Below are 6,233 nucleotides of genomic sequence, written 5' to 3' on the forward strand. Positions count from 1 at the left end.
GGCAGCTTCCCGGGGTGAGTGGCCAACGCCTTGAGGTCCCCACCCTGTACCACCCCAGGTTCCAGGGTCCAACTCTGGGAAATCGTGGCATTCTCGGAACCCTTCCTGCTGGTGGGGTGAGGAGGGGGGTGGTTCCTGGCAATAGGATGAGGGAGAAAAAGCGTCCTGGGTCTCAGGCTCCGTTGGAGGCTGCACTGTGGAGAGAGCAGGGGTCCAGCTCCTGGAGGATCCAGGTTGGACCGGACTCTGCCACTTAGGGGAAGCAGTGAACGTTGAGCTAGTGTTGCTGTTGCAAAATGGGATGTGTAACACCCACCTCATCGAATTTCGTGAGAATGAATGAGATCATTAATCATTTATGTAAACTATCTGGAACAGCGATGAAACCCAGAGGCTCCGTTAGTTCCTATTCTCCCTGCCCTGAGGATAAGACCAAAGCCCTTAGCATGGCTCACAGTGCCTCTCAGAGCTGGCCCCGCCTCCCTGTCTAGCCTAATCTCTGGCTTTCACCTCCCCCGACTCCAGCCACACTGATGGGCTGAGACTGCCGTGGCCGCCACGATGCCATGCTGCAGGGCTTGGGCTCCCACCTATGCCCCCCTTTCCAGCAGTGCCCCTCGCCCCAGCCTGCTTGGCAAATGCTTACTTCCCTTATTCAGGTCTGCACAGCAATGCCTGTCCTACGAAGCCTGTCCTATTCTAACCCCCTGCTCGGTAAAAGCGACCAGTCCCTCCTTTGAGCTGCTTCTGTCCTGTGTGTCTCCTCTCTAGTGTAAGGCGGCAAACAACAGCCTACGGACCAAATCCAAATCACCACCCGATTTTGTAAATAACCTCTCACTCTGTCACCCAGGCTGGAGTGCAGTGGCACGATCTCAGCTAACTGTAACCTCTGCCTCCCGGGTTTACGTGATTCTCCTCCCTCAGCCTCCTGCATAGCTGGGATTACAGGCGCACGACAGCACTCCTGGCTAATTTTTGCATTTTTAGTAGAGATGGGGTTTCACCATGTTGGCCAGACTGGTCTCCAACTTCTGACCTCAAGTGATCCACCTGCCTCAGCCTCCCAAAATGCTGGGATCACAGGCATGAGCCACTGTGTCTGGCCTAGAAATAACATTTTATTTTTTATAAAATGAAATGTGTTTTATAGAACACAGCCACACTCATTGCATAGGGTCCCTGGCTGTTTTCACACTGCAAGGGCACAATTGTGTAGTTACGACAGAGACCATGTGGCCTATAAAGCCTACACTATTCACCACCCGGCCCTTCCCGGGAAAGTGTTTCCACCCGCCAGCTCTAGTACTTCCTTGTCTCCTTTCCCTAGACTTCTGAGACATTTGTTCTGAGGGCCGAGAACAAATGTCACTAGCTTCTGCAGCACACTACCTGGCCTAGCAGAGCCCAGCGCTGAGGAGGAGAAGGCTGAGCACATAATCATATGCGTGTTTTCATCTTTGTCCTTCTCATTCCTAGGGGAGTGAAGGTCCCTCCTGTGCCTTGAATTAGAGGCATAGGTTCTGTTTGATGGAAGCGAGGCTTCCTGGGTCCTAATAAGTAGACCAGAGTGAAACTGTGATGTGAAGCAGCCTCTCTGGATCAGGAAAAGCTCCGTCAGGACAGATTCCCCTCCTGGCACAGTGCTCCTGAGGACAGCTTCCAGGACGTCCCAGAACCAGAGAGAAGACTCTGGGGACAGGAGAACAGCAGGGAAACCTGGCAGAAGTTCTGTCCAAGGAAATGTTATACAGTCAGATTTTATAAATGTCAGATTTTGACAAATGATCAAATCAGCTTCTTAGGAAGTGATGATGACATTAAACTGGCTGAGACCTTTTTTTTTTTTTTTTTTTGTAGAGATGGGATCTCCCTATGTTGCCCAGGCTGGCCTCAAACTCCTGAGCTCAAGCAATTCTCCTGCCTCACTCTCTCAAAGTGCTGGGATTACAGGAGTGAGCCACTGCGCCTCTCCCTACCCTTTTTCTTCAAGAGACATGGTCTTGCTCTGTCGCCCAGGCTGGAGTGCAGTGGAGCAATCATAGCTCAATGCAGCCTCAATCTTCCGGGCTCAAGCAATCCTCCTACCTCAGCTTACTGAGTAGGTGAGACTACAGGTGTGTGCCACCATGCCTGGCTAGTTTTTAAATTTTTTTTTTTTTGTAGAGATGGGGTCTTGCTATGTTGCCCAAGCTGATCTGAAACTCCTGGCTTCAAGCAATCCTCCCACCTTGGCCTCCCAAAGCTCTGGGATTGTAGCCGGGAGTCACCACACCTGGCCTGTTTTTAAAATTATAGTCAGGTCAAGGGAACCGATGGTGGTGAAATGTTTGAAACCTTGATAACAGGAGTGCCAGTGGTCACTGTTGGTTACAGCAAGAGGCAAGACCCCAGAGGCCTCCCCTGCATGCTGGATAATCTTGTCGGGGGCACAAGAGAGCCACACAGAATCACAGAGACATGCATTTGCTAATGGCAGTCACTCTCAGGAACACAGCCTCTCCCAGAGACCTGAAACCACCAGGAAATAAGAATGCAGGTTCCTGGGTTCCCAAAACATTCTCTGCAGTGGGCATGCCAGCACACACCAACAGGGGAGCCATGGTCCTTTGATGTCTTCTTTCACAATTGAGGAAGTTTGGACCATCCACTGAAACACATTCTCCTTTCAGCTTGGGAGGGTAGGTGACTTAATATATTAATAAACACTTGAGTCTGACTTTTTGTCCAACTCCTGGCTGCTGGATAGGAGCACTTCAGAAGTATTTTTGTTTATTCCTTTACCTTGAATCGTTTATAGGAATTTGGCAGTCAGGCACCACTTCCTTTTTAGGGGAGACAGGAGTGCTTCAGGAAAATGATGGCGTTCAGCCATTGGGTGCTTTGCTCCCTGCACTGTTGACCCCCTAAACCCCCAGGGCTTCCACTAGCACAACTGGAGGACCCCAGGGCAGCCTGAACAACACCCCATGCAGCTGGGCTACCAGGCAGAGCTGCCGAGGTGGCTGCATTCCTTCCTACCTTCTCTGCTCCCGATCCTCCTTTCTGGTCTGTGCACTTTACAAAGTTACTTATTAGGGAATAATAATTTAATGTATGCTTGATTATAGCAATGTTGCACAAAATCTCCTTTGATCCTCTAAACCCCCTTTAGGGTAGATAGTGTCAGGTGCATTCCCATTTTATTTAATTTTGTTTTATTTATTTATTTAAGAGACAGGGTCTTGCCCTGTCACCCAGCCTGGAGTGCAGTCACATGAACATGGCTCACTGCAGCCTCAACCTCCTGGACTCAAGCAAACAGTCCTCCCACCTCACCCTCAGCCTCTCAAGTCACTGTTAGCACAGGCACACACCAAGCCAGGCTAATTTTCTAAAATGTTTTGTAGAGATGAGATCTCACTGTGTTGCTCAGGCTGGTCTCAAACTCCTGAGCTCAAGTGATCCCTCTGCTTCAGCCTCTCAAAGTCCTGGGGTCATAGGCAGGAGCCACTGTGCCCCGCTCACATTCCCATTTTACAGATGAGGAAACTCAGTCCAAGAAGCGAAGTGGCTTGCTCAGTGGCTCACGGCAGATGGTCTCAGGTGTGGTTTGACCTCTGGATCATGTTGATGTTAGTGCGGGATGCCAGGGCCTTTGGGTAGATGTGTTCCACGTGTGGGCCTGTTCCCCCACTGGCCTCCTCCAGCCTCGTTCAGCTGGAAAATGGCTTCCCCTCCTGGCCCTGTGGCACAGCCAGGACAGCTCTGCCCTTCCGGAGCACAACCTCCTGCTGCTCTGACATCCTAGTGGCTGAGCGCAGGCCAGGAGGCTGCCAACATCTGCAGGGACAACTTAAAGACTCTGGCCAGGGGATGCCTTTGGCATCTGTGGGGATGGGAAATGGGCCACCTGTCCTGGCCCCACAGGGTGGAGGCTGCTGTGAGGGCAAAGTGCCACGGCAGCTGCAGCTTTCCGGATTGGCGCCTGCCCTCCGGCTAGGAGGCTGCAGCCACTGAGACCAATGTCTTCTGTGCTCAGCCGGGAGCTCCTGACAGGGACATGGGCACAGAAGGCCCCAGAGGAGACAAGGGGCAGTTGTGGGACTCAGGAAGGGGTATCTGTTCCCATTATGAGTGAGCAAGCAGGAGGAAATATCATGCAAAGTCTCAGGAATGTTCTGCGGAGACAGGAGCCCCACTTGCCCCCTCTGCCTTGGGGACCAGCCGCAGCATCTGTAGGGGCGGCCTGAGCTCCAGGAAGCCACAGGACATGCAACTGCCACCGCAATCCCTCCTGGCCAGCACGCTGTCGTCGGTGTTTCTCCTCTGGTGTGGGCTCTGCGTGCAGCGCAGCAGACAAAACATCAACAAACTTCGTCCTCACTTGAACTGCCTTCTAGGAGGCTGACAGGTGGCCCAAAGGCATGGAGTGTCTCTGTGCATGGCGCCCTGCCTGGAACCCAGATTCCACTGTGGTTGGCCTTGTTGGTTTCCCTTACGTACCGATGAGCAAACCTGTGGCCATAGGCAAGTCACCTGACCTCTCTGGGCCTTGGTTTCCTGTTCTGTGCATTGGGTATGACACCATCTCTATCTGTTTCTCAGGATATGACACTTGTGAAGAGCAGATGTGGTGGGGTGCATGAAGGAGTTTTGTGAAAGGCGATGCACTTACAAAGTTGGTCCTTAGGCCCACCTGGGGTCTGCAAGGCAGGCTCTTGGGGAATTCTCTTGCTTCTCCTTGTTCGATTCTCCTTCCTCTCTCCCTCTTCTCTCCAAAGCCTTACCATCCTTGAGGTATCGTGGTGGTGGTATGATGACTTGGAGGGCCACGCCATGCAGAATCAGGAATCACTGTCACCTTCCTTGATGACTCAGAATACTTTCATTTCCTCACTGCTGCTTCCTTCTCTGCTCCATGTTAGAGTGGCCCCCCTGGCTTATCTGTGGTTTCACTTTCCACAGGGTAACTACCTGTGGTATAGCACTCACTGCAGCCTTGACCTCCTGGGCTGCAGAGATCGTCTTACCTCAGCCTCCCAAGTAACTGGACCACAGGCACAAACCATCATGCCTGGCTAATTTTCTGTATTTTTTTGTAAAGATGAGGTCGGTCTCACTATGTTGCCCAGGCTGATCTTGAACTCCTGGCTTCAAGCAATCCCTCACCTTGACCTCCCAAAGTGCTGGGATTACAGGTGTGACCCACACCATGCCCGGCTCAGAACTATAATAAGTTGAGAAAGAGGTATATATATAGAGACCACAGTCACATAACTTTTATTATAGTACCTTGATATGATTGTTCTATTTTACTATTGGTGGTGGTTGTTAGTCTGTTGCCGTGCCTAATTTATACATTAACCATTTTTTTGTGTGTGTTTTTTTTTTGTTTTTTTTGAGACACGGCCTCCCTCTGTCGCCCAGGCTGGAGTGCAATGGCACCATCTCAGCTCACTTCAGTCTTCGCCTCTTGGATTCAAGCTATTCTCATGCCTCAGTCTTCTGAGTAGCTGGGACTACAGGCACACGCCACCACACCCAGCTAAGTTTTTTATTTTTAGTAGAGACAGGGTTTCACCATGTTGCCCAGGCTGATCTCGAACTCCTGACCTCAAGTGATCCGCACACCTTGGCCTCCCAAAGTGCTGGGATTACAGGCATGAGCCACCGTGCCCGGCCACATTAACCTTGATCATAAGTATGGGTGTATAGGGAAGAGCATTGTATATATAGTGCTTGGTACTACTCATGGATTCAGGCATCCATCGGGATCTTGGAACACATCCTTGTGGTTAAGGGGGACAGCCGTGTGTGATGGCCCTCCCAGCTCCCTGCCTCCTGCTCCTGGAGTCTCCACAGCTCCTCAGCGCCACTCCTCCCTATCTTACAGCCCTTTGCCCTCTGTCAGCCTAGACTCAATGACCCCTCGTGAACCATTACCACCGTGCCCATTGACATGCTGGAAACTCTTCCCTTCTTATTCTAAACCCAAGTCCCTGTCAACACTCTCTACTGGGGAAGCACACCTACTGCTTTGGTTTCTAATATGATTTCAGAGCAATTGCCTCGCAAACCTTCCGCAACAACCTCTCCTGTGCTGTTAGCTCTGTCGCCCAGGCTGGAGTGCAGTGGCGCGATCTCGGCTCACTGCAGGCTCCGCCTCCCGGGTTTACGCCATTCTCCTGCCTCAGCCTCCCGAGTAGCTGGGACTACAGGCGCCCGCCATCTCGCCCAGGTAGTTTTTTTGT

Source organism: Colobus angolensis, unplaced genomic scaffold (genome assembly GCF_000951035.1).
Source record: "Colobus angolensis palliatus isolate OR3802 unplaced genomic scaffold, Cang.pa_1.0 Scaffold52, whole genome shotgun sequence".
In the NCBI taxonomy this organism is placed as follows: Eukaryota; Metazoa; Chordata; class Mammalia; order Primates; family Cercopithecidae; genus Colobus; species Colobus angolensis.